At 44.0% G+C, this 16810-nt stretch overlaps 1 long non-coding RNA gene across 8 annotated transcripts in view; it reads left to right on the top strand.

Annotated features, from left to right (window-relative positions):
* LOC307181269 overlaps nucleotides 1-16810 on the top strand; it is a 1277915-nt gene that overhangs the window by 416022 nt on the left and 845083 nt on the right. Inside the window, exon 1 of one of the 8 annotated variants that reach the window (XR_013826277.1) lies at nucleotides 4653-4751. The exons of 6 other annotated variants lie outside the window; for them this stretch is intronic. This is a non-coding gene — a long non-coding RNA (uncharacterized lncRNA). Of the gene's footprint in view, nucleotides 1-4652; nucleotides 4752-15740; nucleotides 15805-16810 lie in introns of those variants that run through there. One more of the 8 variants, XR_013826278.1, reaches the window with a different exon arrangement.

Below are 16810 nucleotides of genomic sequence, written 5' to 3' on the forward strand. Positions count from 1 at the left end.
CTTTGTAAGTAAATACCACAACTTCTTTATTCATTTTTCACTTTCTGCAATGTTGAACTTGTACTGTAAACGAGGTTCTTGTAAACAGAGGCGTCCCAAACTTTGGGATGGCTGCGTCTTTTTGATTTTACTTCCCTAAGCTATAGGTCCATAAGTGGAAGTGCCCTAGGCTCTGTTGCTTTGTTTTATAGATGTTTCAGGAAACACCATACACTTCTCCAGAGTGTCTGTTGGCAATTTACATCCCGCCCATCAGCATAACAAGGCTCCCAGTTCTCCATGGCCTGTCCTGCCTTTCTGGATTTTATACTTTTTTTCAGATGGCCCTTTTGACCGCGTGGAAGTGAGACTTCATTGTAGTGCAGATTTCCTTTGCAAGCTTGCTTGGTTGGCCAAAAAGGGCGTATGCGTTTTTTCCTGAATATATTCAGGAAAAAACGCATACGCCCTTTTTGGCCAAGTGCATCATTGTGGATGTTCTGCCTCTTTTCCTATGCTTTCAATGCAATTCCAGTCTACCTCCTGAAATCGGTTTTCTGCAATTCTGCCCCGCTTTCAAGTCCTCTTGGCAGCCTTACTTCAGTATATTTTTGGATAAAAGCTGTCATTTATAACTCTGCAGGTTTGTGAATTACAGTGCCCCTGAGCTCCTTTCTTCAACTCGCTTTCTTTTGGGCTGGCCGCAACACCGCAGGATGGCTTCAGGCCCTAATCTGCTTTCGGCACGGCACACTGAGCCTTTGGATATTTCCTCTTCCTGGTGGGAATTGAGAGTTAAATTTGCCCGTCCAGACACCTCCAGCTAGTCTCTCATTGGTTCTCGCTATTCCTGTTCATCTTCCGCAGAAATTGCAAACTGGGCCAAACAGGAGGTTAAAGGGATTGACTCTCCAAGTCGGGAGAGTGTTAGTAAAGCGTCTGGAATGTTGCACCCGAGTACCTGGGTACGAAAACTGAGACATATTTGAACACGTCTCCTGATCACATGGTTGATCATACTCTAGGTTCCACATGCATGTTTTAGCTGAAGGAAGAATACATTAAACCTGGAGAGTTGAGACCCGTGGAATGGGTACCATGCAGTATGACTTCAAAGGGTCTTCATTTGCTCACCGAACCTCTCCAATCCTATCACTGCTGCGTTTATGCCCCTGTACACACGCTTGATTCTCTTTTGGAGACATAGCAATCCATAGGTTTTAAGATACTTACTAGTCAGGTACATTCTTAGGCGTTTAATATGGGGTGTTGAGTCCATTTCGTTGAGCAAGGAGTAGCTCTTGTCTATTCCATATTTGGCTTAAGGAACTTTATCTGTGCTCATTTCAATCTCTGGTTTTATGCAGCACCCCAACTCACCTATCCCCTTAAGCAAGCATAAGTTGGTGTTCTAAATTTGAGACCCTGTTCTGTTTTGGAATCCAGTTCCTGTGTAGCCAAGTTTACATTCCGTGTATTAGTGATATCTTATGATGTTTCTTTTTCTGTGTGACTTATTTCAGTTAGAATCATCGTACCTGAATCCACTCATTATGCTGCTACGGGCCTGATGACATAGATTTCATTGCTGAGTGATACTGCATTGTACGTAAGTACCACAAGTTCTTTATCCATTTTTCACTTTCTGTGATATTGAACTTGTACGGTAAACGAGGTTCTTGTAAACAGAGGCGTCCCAAACTTTGGGGTGGCTGTGTCTTTTTGATTTTAATTTCCCTAAGCTATAGGACCATAAGTGGAAGTGCCCTAGGCTCTGTTGCTTTGTTTTTTAGATGTTTCAGGAAACACCATACACTTCTCCCGAGTGTCTGTTGGCAATTTACATCCTGCGCATCAGCATAACAAGGCTCCCAGTTCTCCATGGCCTGTCCTGCCTTTCTGGATTTTACACTTTTTTCAGATGGCCCTTTTGACCGGGGGGAAGTGAGACTTCATTGTAGTGCAGATTTCCTTTGCAAGTTTGCTTGTTTGCCCAAAAAGTGCGTATGCGTTTTTTCCTGAATATATTCAGGAAAAAACGCATACGCCCTTTTTGGCCAAGTGCATCATTGTGGACGTTCTGCCTCTTTTCCTATGCTTTCAATGCAATTCCAGTCTACCCCCTGAAATCGGTTTCCTGCAATTCTGCCCCGCTTTCAAGTCCTCTTGGCAGCCTTACTTCAGTATATTTTTGGACGATAGCTGTCATTTATAACTCTGCAGGTTTGTGAATTACAGTGCCCCTGAGCTCCTTTCTTCAACTCTCTTTCTTGTGACCTGGCCGCAACACTGCAGGATGGCTTCAGGCCGTACTCTGGTTCTGGCACGGCACGCTGAGCCTTTGGTTAATTCCTCTTCCTGGTGGGAAATTAGAGTTAAATTTGCCCGTCCAGACACCTCCAGCTAGCCTCTCATTGGTTCTCGCTGTTCCTGTTCATCTTCCGCAGAAATTGCAAACTGGGCCAAACAGGAGGTTAAAGGGATTGACTCTCCAAGTCGGGAGAGTGTTAGTAAAGCGTCTGGAATGTTGCACCCGAGTACCAGGGTACGAAAACTGAGACATATTTGAACACGTCTCCCGATCACATGGTTGATCATACTCTAGGTTCCACATGCATGTTTTAGCTGAAGGAAGAATACCTTAAACCTGGGTAGTTGAAACCCGTGGAATGGGTACCATGCAATATGACTTCAAAGGGTCTTCATTTGCTCACCGAACCGCTCCAATCCTATCACTGCTGCGTTTATGCCCCTGTACACATGCTTGATTCTCTTTCGGAGACATAGCAATGCATAGGTTTTAAGATACTTACTAGTCAGGTACATTCTTAGGCGTTTAATATGGGGTGTTGAGGCCATTTCGTTGAGCAAGGAGTAGCTCTTGTCTATTCCATATTTGGCTTAAGGAACTTTATCTGTGCTCATTTCAATCTCTGGTTTTATGCAGCACCCCAACTCACCTTTACCCGTAGCAAGCATAAGTTGGTTTTCTAAATTTGAGACACTGTTCTGTTCTGTCATTCAGTTCCTGTGTAGCCAAGTTTACATTCCGTGTATTACTGATATCTTATGATGTTTCTTTTTCTGTGTGACTTATTTCAGTTAGAATCATCATACCTGAATCCACTCATTGTGCTGTTAAGGGCCTGATGACATAGATTTCATTGCTGAGTGATATTGCTTTGTAAGTAAATACCACAACTTCTTTATCCATTTTTCACTTTCTGCGATGTTGAACTTGTACTGTAAACGACGTTCTTGTAAACAGAGGCGTCCCAAACTTTGGGGTGGCTGTGTCTTTTTGATTTTAATTTCCCTAAGCTCTAGGACCATAAGTGGAAGTGCCCTAGGCTCTGTTGCTTTGTTTTTTAGATGTTTCAGGAAACACCATACACTTCTCCCGAGTGGCTGTTGGCAATTTACATCCCGCCCATCAGCATAACAAGGCTCCCAGTTCTCCATGGCCTGTCCTGCCTGTCTGGATTTTACACTTTTTTCAGATGGCCCTTTTGACCGGGGGGAAGTGAGACTTCATTGTAGTGCAGATTTCCTTTGCAAGCTTGCTTGGTTGGCCAAAAAGTGCGTATGCGTTTTTTCCTGAATATATTCAGGAAAAAACGCATACGCCCTTTTTGGCCAAGTGCATCATTGTGGACGTTCTGCCTCTTTTCCTATGCTTTCAATGCAATTCCAGTCTACCTCCTGAAATCGGTTTCCTGCAATTCTGCCCCGCTTTCAAGTCCTCTTGGCAGCCTTACTTCAGTATATTTTTGGACGATAGCTGTCATTTATAACTCTGCAGGTTTGTGAATTACAGTGCCCCTGAGCTCCTTTCTTCAACTCACTTTATTTTGAGCTGGCCGCAACACCGCAGAATGGCTTCAGGCCCTAATGTGGTTCCGTCACGGCACGCTGAGCCTTTGGTTATTTCCTCTTCCTGGTGGGAAATGAGAGTTAAATATGCCCGTCCAGACACCTCCAGCTAGTCTCTCATTGGTTCTCCCTATTCCTGTTCATCTTCCGCAGAAATTGCAAACTGGGCCAAACAGGATGTTAAAGGCGCTGACTCTCCAAGTGGGGAGAGTGTTACTAAAGCGTCTGGAATGTTGCACCCGAGTACCAGGGGAGGAAAAGTGAGACATATTTGAACACGTATCCCGTTCACACGGTTGATCATACTCTGGGTTCCACATGCATGTTTTAGCTGAAGGAAGAATACCTTAAACCTGGAGATTTGAGACCCGTGGAATGGGTACCATGCAATATGACTTCAAAGGGTCTTCATTTGCTCAACGAACCACTCCAATCCTATCACTGCTGCTTTTTTGCCCGTGTACACACACTTGATTCTCTTTTGGAGACATAGCAATCCATAGGTTTTAAGATACTTACTAGTCAGGTACATTCTTAGGTGTTTAATATGGGGTGTTGAGTCCATTTCGTTGAGCAAGGAGTAGCTCTTGTCTATTCCATATTTGGCTTAAGGAAATTTATCTGTGCTCATTTCAATCTCTGGTTTTATGCAGCACCCCAACTCACCTTTCCCCTTAAGCAAGCATAAGTTGGTGTTCTAAATTTGAGACCCTGTTCTGTTTTGGAATCCAGTTCCTGTGTAGCCAAGTTTACATTCCGTGTATTAGTGATATCTTATGATGTTTCTTTTTCTGTGTGACTTATTTCAGTTAGAATCATCGTACCTGAATCCACTCATTATGCTGCTACGGGCCTGATGACATAGATTTCATTGCTGAGTGATACTGCATTGTATGTAAGTACCACAAGTTCTTTATCCATTTTTCACTTTCTGTGATATTGAACATGTACGGTAAATAAGGTTCTTGTAAACAGAGGCGTCCCAAACTTTGGGGTGGCTGTGTCTTTTTTATTTTAATTTCCCTAAGCTATAGGACCATAAGTGGAAGTGCCCTAGGCTCTGTTGCTTTGTTTTTTAGATGTTTCAGGAAACACCATACACTTCTCCCGAGTGTCTGTTGGCAATTTACATCCCGCCCATCAGCATAACAAGGCTCCCAGTTCTCCATGGCCTGTCCTGCCTTTCTGGATTTTACACTTTTTTCAGATGGCCCTTTTGACAGGGGGGAAGTGAGACTTCATTGTAGTGCAGATTTCCTTTGCAAGCTTGCTTGGTTGGCCAAAAAGGGCGTATGCGTTTTTTCCTGAATATATTCAGGAAAAAACGCATACGCCCTTTTTGGCCAAGTGCATCATTGTAGACGTTCTGCCTCTTTTCCTATGCTTTCAATGCAATTCCAGTCTACCTCCTGAAATCGATTTCCTGCAATTCTGCCCGGCTTTCAAGTCCTCTTGGCAGCCTTACTTCAGTCTATTTTTGGACGATAGCTGTCATTTATAACTCTGCAGGTTTGTGAATTACAGTGCCCCTGAGCTCCTTTCTTCAACTCGCTTTCTTGTCACCTGGCCGCAACACCGCAGGATGGCTTCAGGCCCTAATCTGGTTCCGGCACGGCACGCTGAGCCTTTGGTTATTTCCTCTTCCTGGTGGGAAATGAGAGTTAAATTTGCCCGTCCAGACACCTCCAGCTAGTCTCTCATTGGTTCTCCCTATTCCTGTTCATCTTCCGCAGAAATTGCAAACTGGGCCAAACAGGAGGTTAAAGGCGCTGACTCTCCAAGTGGGGAGAGTGTTAGTAAAGCGTCTGGAATGTTGCACGCGAGTACCAGGGGAGGAAAACTGAGACATATTTGAACACGTCTCCCGTTCACATGGTGGATCATACTCTGGGTTCCACATGCATGATTTAGCTGAAGGAAGAATACCTTAAACCTACAGAGTTAAGACCCGTGTAATGGGTACCATGCAATATGACTTCAAAGGGTCTTCATTTGCTCACCGAACCTCTCCAATCCTATCACTGCTGCGTTTATGCCCCTGTACACACGCTTGATTCTCTTTTGGAGACATAGCAATCCATAGGTTTTAAGATACTTACTAGTCAGGTACATTCTTAGGCGTTTAATATGGGGTGTTGAGTCCATTTCGTTGAGCAAGGAGTAGCTCTTGTCTATTCCATATTTGGCTTAAGGAACTTTATCTGTGCTCATTTCAATCTCTGGTTTTATGCAGCACCCGAACTCACCTTTCCCCTTAAGCAAGCATAAGTTGGTTTTCTAAATTTGAGACCCTGTTTTGTTTTGGAATTCACTTCCTGTGTAGCCAAGTTTACATTCCGTGTATTAGTGATATCTTATGATGTTTCTTTTTCTGTGTGACTTATTTCAGTTAGAATCATCATAACTGAATCCACTCATTGTGCTGCTAAGGGCCTGATGACATAGATTTCATTGCTGAGTGATACTGCATTGTACGTAAGTACCATAAGTACTTTATCCATTTTTCACTTTCTGTGATATTGAACTTGTATGGTAAACGAGGTTCTTGTAAACAGAGGCGTCCCTAACTTTGGGGTAGCTCTGTCTTTTTGATTTTAATTTCCCTAAGCTATAGGACCATAAGTGGAAGTGCCCTAAGCTCTGTTGCTTTGGTTTTTAGATGTTTCAGGAAACACCATACACTTCTCCTGAGTGTCTGTTGGCAATTTACATCCCGCCCATCAGCATAACAAGGCTCCCAGTTCTCCATGGCCTGTCCTTCCTTTCTGGATTTTACACTTTTTTCAGATGGCCCTTTTGACCGGGGGGAAGTGAGACTTCATTGTAGTGCAGATTTCCTTTGCAAGCTTGCTTGGTTGGCCAAAAAGTGCGTATGCGTTTTTTCCTGAATATATTCAGGGAAAAACGCATACGCCCTTTTTGGCCAAGTGCATCATTGTGGACGTTCTGCCTCTTTTCCTATGCTTTCAATGCAATTCCAGTCTACCTTCTGAAATCGGTTTCCTGCAATTCTGCCCCGCTTTCAAGTCCTCTTGGCAGCCTTACTTCAGTATATTTTTGGACGATAGCTGTCATTTATAACTCTGCAGGTTTGTGAATTACAGTGCCCCTGAGCTCCTTTCTTCAACTCTCTTTCTTGTGAGCTGGCCGCAGCACCGCAGGATGGCTTCAGGCCCTAATCTGGTTCCGGCACAGCATGCTGAGCCTTTGGTTATTTCCTCTTCCTGGTGGGAAATGAGAGTTAAATTTGCCCGTCCAGACACCTCCAGCTAGTCTCTCATTGGTTCTCCCTATTCCTGTTCATCTTCCGCAGAAATTGCAAACTGGGCCAAACAGGTGGTTAAAGGCGCTGACTCTCCAAGTGTGGAGAGTGTTAGTAAAGCGTCTGGAATGTTGCACCCGAGTACCAGGGGAGGAAAACTGAGACATATTTGAACACGTCTCCCGTTCACACGGTTGATCATACTCTGGGTTCCACATGCATGTTTTAGCTTCAGGAAGAATACCTTAAACCTGGAGAGTTGAGACCCGTTGAATGGGTACCACGCAATATGACTTCAAAGGGTCTTCATTTGCTCACCGAACCTCTCCAATCCTATCACTGCTGCGTTTATGCCCCTGTACACATGCTTGATTCTCTTTCGGAGACATAGCAATCCATAGGTTTTAAGATACTTACTAGTCAGGTACATTCTTAGGCGTTTAATAGGCGGTGTTGAGTCCATTTCGTTGAGCAAGGAGTAGCTCTTGTCTATTCCATATTTGGCTTAAGGAACTTTATCTGTGCTCATTTCAATCTCTGGTTTTATGCAGCACCCCAACTCACCTTTCCCCTTAAGCAAGCATAAGTTGGTTTTCTAAATTTGAGACCCTGTTCTGTTCTGTAATTCAGTTCCTGTGTAGCCAAGTTTACATTCCGTGTATTACTGATATCTTATGATGTTTCTATTTCTGTGTGACTTATCTCAGTTAGAATCATCATACCTGAATCCACTCATTGTGCTGCTAAGGGCCTGATGACATAGATTTCATTGCTGAGTGATATTGCTTTGTAAGTAAATACCACAACTTCTTTATCCATTTTTCACTTTCTGCGATGTTGAACTTGCACTGTAAACGAGGTTCTTGTAAACAGAGGCGTCCCAAACTTTGGGGTGGCTGTGTCTTTTTTATTTTAATTTCCCTAAGCTATAGGACCATAAGTGGAAGTGCCCTTGGCTCTGTTGCTTTGTTTTTTAGATGTTTCAGGAAACACCATACACTTCTCCCGAGTGTCTGTTGGCAATTTACATCCCGCCCATCAGCATAACAAGGCTCCCAGTTCTCCATGGCCTGTCCTGCCTTTCTGGATTTTACACTTTTTTCAGATGGCCCTTTAGACCGGGGGGAAGTGAGACTTCATTGTAGTGCAGATTTCCTTTGCAAGCTTGCTTGGTTGACCAAAAAGGGCGTATGCGTTTTTTCCTGAATATATTTAGGAAAAAAGGCATACGCCCTTTTTGGCCAAGTGCATCATTGTGGACGTTCTGCCTCTTTTCCTATGCTTTCAATGCAATTCCAGTCTACCTCCTGAAATCGATTTCCTGCAATTCTGCCCGCTTTCAAGTCCTCTTGGCAGCCTTACTTCAGTATATTTTTGGACGATAGCTGTCATTTATAACTCTGCAGGTTTGTGAATTACAGTGCCCCTGAGCTCCTTTCTTCAACTCGCTTTCTTGTCACCTGGCCGCAACACCGCAGGATGGCTTCAGGCCCTAATCTGGTTCCGGCACGGCACGCTGAGCCTTTGGTTATTTCCTCTTCCTGGTGGGAAATGAGAGTTAAATTTGCCCGTCCAGACACCTCCAGCTAGTCTCTCATTGGTTCTCCCTATTCCTGTTCATCTTCCGCAGAAATTGCAAACTGGGCCAAACAGGAGGTTAAAGGCGCTGACTCTCCAAGTGGGGAGAGTGTTAGTAAAGCGTCTGGAATGTTGCACGCGAGTACCAGGGGAGGAAAACTGAGACATATTTGAACACGTCTCCCGTTCACATGGTGGATCATACTCTGGGTTCCACATGCATGATTTAGCTGAAGGAAGAATACCTTAAACCTACAGAGTTAAGACCCGTGTAATGGGTACCATGCAATATGACTTCAAAGGGTCTTCATTTGCTCACCGAACCTCTCCAATCCTATCACTGCTGCGTTTATGCCCCTGTACACACGCTTGATTCTCTTTTGGAGACATAGCAATCCATAGGTTTTAAGATACTTACTAGTCAGGTACATTCTTAGGCGTTTAATATGGGGTGTTGAGTCCATTTCGTTGAGCAAGGAGTAGCTCTTGTCTATTCCATATTTGGCTTAAGGAACTTTATCTGTGCTCATTTCAATCTCTGGTTTTATGCAGCACCCGAACTCACCTTTCCCCTTAAGCAAGCATAAGTTGGTTTTCTAAATTTGAGACCCTGTTCTGTTTTGGAATTCACTTCCTGTGTAGCCAAGTTTACATTCCGTGTATTAGTGATATCTTATGATGTTTCTTTTTCTGTGTGACTTATTTCAGTTAGAATCATCATACCTGAATCCACTCATTGTGCTGCTAAGGGCCTGATGACATAGATTTCATTGCTGAGTGATACTGCATTGTACGTAAGTACCATAAGTACTTTATCCATTTTTCACTTTCTGTGATATTGAACTTGTATGGTAAACAAGGTTCTTGTAAACAGAGGCGTCCCTAACTTTGGGGTAGCTCTGTCTTTTTGATTTTAATTTCCCTAAGCTATAGGACCATAAGTGGAAGTGCCCTAAGCTCTGTTGCTTTGGTTTTTAGATGTTTCAGGAAACACCATACACTTCTCCCGAGTGTCTGTTGGCAATTTACATCCCGCCCATCAGCATAACAAGGCTCCCAGTTCTCCATGGCCTGTCCTTCCTTTCTGGATTTTACACTTTTTTCAGATGGCCCTTTTGACCGGGGGGAAGTGAGACTTCATTGTAGTGCAGATTTCCTTTGCAAGCTTGCTTGGTTGGCCAAAAAGTGCGTATGCGTTTTTTCCTGAATATATTCAGGGAAAAACGCATACGCCCTTTTTGGCCAAGTGCATCATTGTGGACGTTCTGCCTCTTTTCCTATGCTTTCAATGCAATTCCAGTCTACCTTCTGAAATCGGTTTCCTGCAATTCTGCCCCGCTTTCAAGTCCTCTTGGCAGCCTTACTTCAGTCTATTTTTGGACGATAGCTGTCATTTATAACTCTGCAGGTTTGTGAATTACAGTGCCCCTGAGCTCCTTTCTTCAACTCTCTTTCTTGTGAGCTGGCCGCAGCACCGCAGGATGGCTTCAGGCCCTAATCTGGTTCCGGCACAGCATGCTGAGCCTTTGGTTATTTCCTCTTCCTGGTGGGAAATGAGAGTTAAATTTGCCCGTCCAGACACCTCCAGCTAGTCTCTCATTGGTTCTCCCTATTCCTGTTCATCTTCCGCAGAAATTGCAAACTGGGCCAAACAGGTGGTTAAAGGCACTGACTCTCCAAGTGTGGAGAGTGTTAGTAAAGCGTCTGGAATGTTGCACCCGAGTACCAGGGGAGGAAAACTGAGACATATTTGAACACGTCTCCCGTTCACACGGTTGATCATACTCTGGGTTCCACATGCATGTTTTAGCTTCAGGAAGAATACCTTAAACCTGGAGAGTTGAGACCCGTTGAATGGGTACCACGCAATATGACTTCAAAGGGTCTTCATTTGCTCACCGAACCTCTCCAATCCTATCACTGCTGCGTTTATGCCCCTGTACACATGCTTGATTCTCTTTCGGAGACATAGCAATCCATAGGTTTTAAGATACTTACTAGTCAGGTACATTCTTAGGCGTTTAATAGGCGGTGTTGAGTCCATTTCGTTGAGCAAGGAGTAGCTCTTGTCTATTCCATATTTGGCATAAGGAACTTTATCTGTGCTCATTTCAATCTCTGGTTTTATGCAGCACCCCAACTCACCTTTACCCTTAAGCAAGCATAAGTTGGTTTTCTAAATTTGAGACCCTGTTCTGTTCTGTAATTCAGTTCCTGTGTAGCCAAGTTTACATTCCGTGTATTACTGATATCTTATGATGTTTCTATTTCTGTGTGACTTATCTCAGTTAGAATCATCATACCTGAATCCACTCATTGTGCTGCTAAGGGCCTGATGACATAGATTTCATTGCTGAGTGATATTGCTTTGTAAGTAAATACCACAACTTCTTTATCCATTTTTCACTTTCTGCGATGTTGAACTTGCACTGTAAACGAGGTTCTTGTAAACAGAGGCGTCCCAAACTTTGGGGTGGCTGTGTCTTTTTTATTTTAATTTCCCTAAGCTATAGGACCATAAGTGGAAGTGCCCTTGGCTCTGTTGCTTTGTTTTTTAGATGTTTCAGGAAACACCATACACTTCTCCCGAGTGTCTGTTGGCAATTTACATCACGCCCATCAGCATAACAAGGCTCCCAGTTCTCCATGGCCTGTCCTGCCTTTCTGGATTTTACACTTTTTTCAGATGGCCCTTTAGACCGGGGGGAAGTGAGACTTCATTGTAGTGCAGATTTCCTTTGCAAGCTTGCTTGGTTGGCCAAAAAGTGCGTATGCGTTTTTTCCTGAATATATTTAGGAAAAAAGGCATACGCCCTTTTTGGCCAAGTGCATCATTGTGGACGTTCTGCCTCTTTTCCTATGCTTTCAATGCAATTCCAGTCTACCTCCTGAAATCGATTTCCTGCAATTCTGCCCCGCTTTCAAGTCCTCTTGGCAGCCTTACTTCAGTCTATTTTTGGACGATAGCTGTCATTTATAACTCTGCAGGTTTGTGAATTACAGTGCCCCTGAGCTCCTTTCTTCAACTCGCTTTCTTGTGACCTGGCCGCAACACCGCAGGATGGCTTCAGGCCCTAATCTGGTTCCGGTACGGCACGCTGAGCCTTTGGTTATTTCCTCTTCCTGGTGGGAAATGAGAGTTAAATTTGCCCGTCCAGACACCTCCAGCTAGCCTCTCATTGGTTCTCCCTATTCCTGTTCATCTTCCGCAGAAATTGCAAACTGGGCCAAGCAGGAGGTTACAGGGACTGACTCTCCAAGTCGGCAGAGTGTTAGTAAAGCGTCTGGAATGTTGCACCCGAGTACCAGGGTACGAAAACTGAGACATATTTGAACACGTCTCCCGATCACATGGTTGATCGTACTCTAGGTTCCACATGCATGTTTTGGCTGAAGGAAGAATACCTTAAACCTGGAGAGTTGAGACCCGTGGAATGGGTACCATGCAATATGACTTCAAAGGGTCTTCATTTGCTCACCGAACCTCTCCAATCCTATCAATGCTGCGTTTATGCCCCTGTACACATGCTTGATTCTCTTTTGGAGACATAGCAATCCATAGGTTTTAAGATACTTACTAGTCAGGTACATTCTTAGGCGTTTAATATGCGGTGTTGAGTCCATTTCGTCGAGCAAGGAGTAGCTCTTGTGTATTCCATAGTTGGCTTAAGGAACTTTATCTGTGCTCATTTCAATCTCTGGTTTTATGCAGCACCCCAACTCACCTTTCCCCTTAAGCAAGCATAAGTTGGTTTTCTAAATTTGAGACCCTGTTCTGTTCTGTAATTCAGTTCCTGTGTAGCCAAGTTTACATTCCGTGTATTACTGATATCTTATGATGTTTCTTTTTCTGTGTGACTTATTTCAGTTAGAATCATCATACCTGAATCCACTCATTGTGCTGCTAAGGGCCTGATGACATAGATTTCATTGCTGAGTGATATTGCTTTGTAAGTAAATACCACAACTTCTTTATCCATTTTTCACTTTCTGCGATGTTGAACTTGTACGGTAAACGAGGTCTTGTAAACAGAGGCGTCCCAAAGTTTGGGGTGGCTGTGTCTTTTTGATTTTAATTTCCCTAAGCTATAGGACCATAAGTGGAAGTGCCCTAGGCTCTGTTGCTTTGTTTTTTAGATGTTTCAGGAAACACCATACACTTCTCCCGAGTGTCTGTTGGCAATTTACATCCCGCCCATCAGCATAACAAGGCTCCCAGTTCTCCATGGCCTGTCCTGCCTTTCTGGATTTTACACTTTTTTCAGATGGCCCTTTTGACCGGGGGGAAGTGAGACTTCATTGTAGTGCAGATTTCCTTTGCAAGCTTGCTTGGTTGGCCAAAAAGGGCGTATGCGTTTTTTCCTGAATATATTCAGGAAAAAACGCATACGCCCTTTTTGGCCAAGGGCATCATTGTGGACGTTCTGCCTCTTTTCCTATGCTTTCAATGCAATTCCAGTCTACCTCCTGAAATCGGTTTCCTGCAATTCTGCCCCGCTTTCAAGTCCTCTTGGCAGCCTTACTTCAGTATATTTTTGGACGATAGCTGTCATTTATAACTCTGCAGCTTTGTGAATTACAGTGCCCCGAGCTCCTTTCTTCAACTCGCTTTCTTTAGAGCTGGCCGCAACACCGCAGGATGGCTTCAGGCCCTAATCTGGTTCCGGCACGGCACGCTGAGCCTTTGGTTATTTCCTCTTCCTGGTGGGAAATGAGAGTTAAATATGCCCGTCCAGACACCTCCAGCTAGTCTCTCATTGGTTCTCGCTATTCCTGTTCATCTTCCGCAGAAATTGCAAACTGGGCCAAAGAGGAGGTTAAAGGGACTGACTCTCCAAGTCGGGAGAGAGTTTGTAAAGCGTCTGGAATGTTGCACCCGAGTACCAGGGTACGAAAACTGAGACATATTTGAACACGTCTCCCGTTCACACGGTTGATCATACTCTGGGTTCCACATGCATGTTTTAGCTGAAGGTAGAATACCTTAAACCTGGGTAATTGAAACCCGTGGAATGGGTACCATGCAATATGACTTCAAAGGGTCTTCATTTGCTCACCGAACCTTTCCAATCCTATCACTGCTGCATTTATGCCCCTGTACACATGCTTGATTCTCTTTTGGAGACATAGCAATCCATAGGTTTTAAGATACTTACTAGACAGGTACATTCTTAGGCGTTTAATATGGGGTGTTGAGTCCATCTCGTTGAGCAAGGAGTAGCTCTGGTCTATTCCATATTTGGCTTAAGGAACTTTATCTGTGCTCATTTCAATCTCTGGTTTAATGCAGCACCCCAACTCACCTTTACCCTTAAGCAAACATAAGTTGGTTTTCTAAATTTGAGACCCTGTTCTGTTCTGTAATTCAGTTCCTGTGTAGCCAAGTTTACATTCCGTGTATTACTGATATCTTATGATGTTTCTTTTTCTGTGTGACTTATTTCAGTTAGAATCATCGTACCTGAATCCACTCATTGTGCTGCTAAGGGCCTGATGACATAGATTTCATTGCTGAGTGATATTGCTTTGTAAGTAAATACCACAACTTCTTTATCCATTTTTCACTTTCTGCGATGTTGAACTTGTACTGTAAACGAGGTTCTTGTAAACAGAGGCGTCCCAAACTTTGGGGTGGCTGTGTCTTTTTGATTTTAATTTCCCTAAGCTATAGGGCCATAAGTGGAAGTGCCCTACGCTCTGTTGCTTTGTTTTTTAGATGTTTCAGGAAACACCATACGCTTCTCCTGAGTGTCTGTTGGCAATTTACATCCCGCCCATCAGTACAACAAGGCTCCCAGTTCTCCATGGCCTGTCCTGCCTTTCTGGATTTTACACTTTTTTCAGATGGCCCTTTTGACCAGGGAGAAGTGAGACTTCATTGTAGTGCACATTTCCTTTGCAAGCTTGCTTGGTTGGCCAAAAAGGGCGTATGCGTTTTTTCCTGAATATATTCAGGAATAAACGCATACGCCCTTTTTGGCAAAGTACATCATTGTGGACGTTCTGCCTGTTTTCCTATGCTTTCAATGCAATTCCAGTCTACCTCCTGAAATCGGTTTCCTGCAATTCTGCCCCGCATTCAAGTCCTCTTGGCAGCCTTACTTCAGTATATTTTTGGACGATAGCGGTCATTTATAACTCTGCAGGTTTGTGAATTACAGTGCCCCTGAGCTCCTTTCTTCAAATCGCTTTCTTGTGACCTGGCCGCAACACCGCAGGATGGCTTCAGGCCCTAATCTGGTTCCGGCACGGCACGCTGAGCCTTTGGTTATTTCCTCTTCCTGGTGGGAAATGAGAGTTAAATTTGCCCGTCCAGACACCTCCAGCTAGTCTCTCATTGGTTCTCCCTATTCCTGTTCATCTTCCGCAGAAATTGCAAACTGGGCCAAACAAGAGGTTAAAGGGACTGACTCTCCAAGTCGGGAGAGTGTTAGTAAAGCGTCTGGAATGTTGCACCCGAGTACCAGGGTACGAAAACTGAGACATATTTGAACACGTCTCCCAATCACATGGTTGATCATACTCTAGGTTCCACATGCATGTTTTAGCTGAAGGAAGAATACCTTAAACCTGGAGAGTTGAGACCCGTGGAATGGGTACCATGCAATATGACTTCAAAGGGTCTTCATTTGCTCACCGAACCTCTCCAATCCTATCACTGCTGCGTTTATGCCCCTGTACACATGCTTGATTCTCTTTCCGAGACATAGCAATCCATAGGTTTTAAGATACTTACTAGTCAGGTACATTCTTAGGCGTTTAATATGGGGTGTTGAGTCCATTTCGTTGAGCAAGGAGTAGCTCCTGTCTATTCCATATTTGGCTTAAGGAAATTTATCTGTGCTCATTTCAATCTCTGGTTTTATGCAGCACCCCAACTCACCTTTACCCTTAAGCAAACATAAGTTGGTTTTCTAAATTTGAGACCCTGTTTTGTTCTGTATTTCAGTTCCTGTGTAGCCAAGTTTATATTCCGTGTATTACTGATATCTTATGATGTTTCTTTTTCTGTGTGACTTATTTCAGTTAGAATCATCATACCTGAATCCACTCATTGTGCTGCTAAGGGCCTGATGACATAGATTTCATTGCTGAGTGATATTGATTTGTAAGTAAATACCACAACTTCTTTATCCATTTTTCACTTTCTGCGATGTTGAACTTGTACTGTAAACGAGGTTCTTGTAAACAGAGGCGTCCCAAACTTTGGGGTGGCTGTGTCTTTTTGATTTTAATTTCCCTTAGCTATAGGGCCATAAGTGGAAGTGCCCTACGCTCTGTTGCTTTGTTTTTTAGATGTTTCAGGAAACACCATACACTTCTCCCGAGTGTCTGTTGGCAATTTACATCCCGCCCATCAGCATAACAAGGCTCCCAGTTCTCCATGGCCTGTCCTGCCTTTCTGGATTTTACACTTTTTTCAGATGGCCCTTTTGACCAGGGAGAAGTGAGACTTCATTGTAGTGCACATTTCCTTTGCAAGCTTGCTAGGTTGGCCAAAAAGGGCGTATGCGTTTTTTCCTGAATATATTCAGGAAAAAACGCATACGCCCTTTTTGGCCAAGTGCATCATTGTGGACGTTCTGCCTCTTTTCCTATGCTTTCAATGCAATTCCAGTCTACCTCCTGAAATCGGTTTCCTGCAATTCTGCCCCGCTTTCAAGTCCTCTTGGCAGCCTTACTTCAGTATATTTTTGAACCATAGCTGTCATTTATAACTCTGCAGGTTTGTGAATTGCAGTGCCCCTGAGCTCCTTTCTTCAACTCGCTTTCTTTTGAGCTGGCCGCAACACCGCAGGATGGCTTCAGGCCCTAATCTGGTTCCGGCACGGCACGCTGAGCCTTTGGTTATTTCCTCTTCCTGGTGGGAAATGAGAGTTAAATTTGCCTGTCCCGACACCTCCAGCTAGTCTCTCATTGGTTCTCCCTATTCCTGTTCATCTTCCGCAGAAATTGCAAACTGTGCCAAACAGGAGGTTAAAGGCGCTGACTCTCCAAGTGGGGAAAGTGTTAGTAAAGCGTCTGGAATGTTGCACCCGAGTACCAGGGGAGGAAAACTGAGACATATTTGAACACGTCTCCCGTTCACACAGTTGATCATACTCCAGGTTCCACATG

This window comes from Stenella coeruleoalba, assembly GCF_951394435.1.
Source record: "Stenella coeruleoalba genome assembly, contig: scaffold_62, whole genome shotgun sequence".
NCBI classification, from domain to species: Eukaryota; Metazoa; Chordata; class Mammalia; order Artiodactyla; family Delphinidae; genus Stenella; species Stenella coeruleoalba.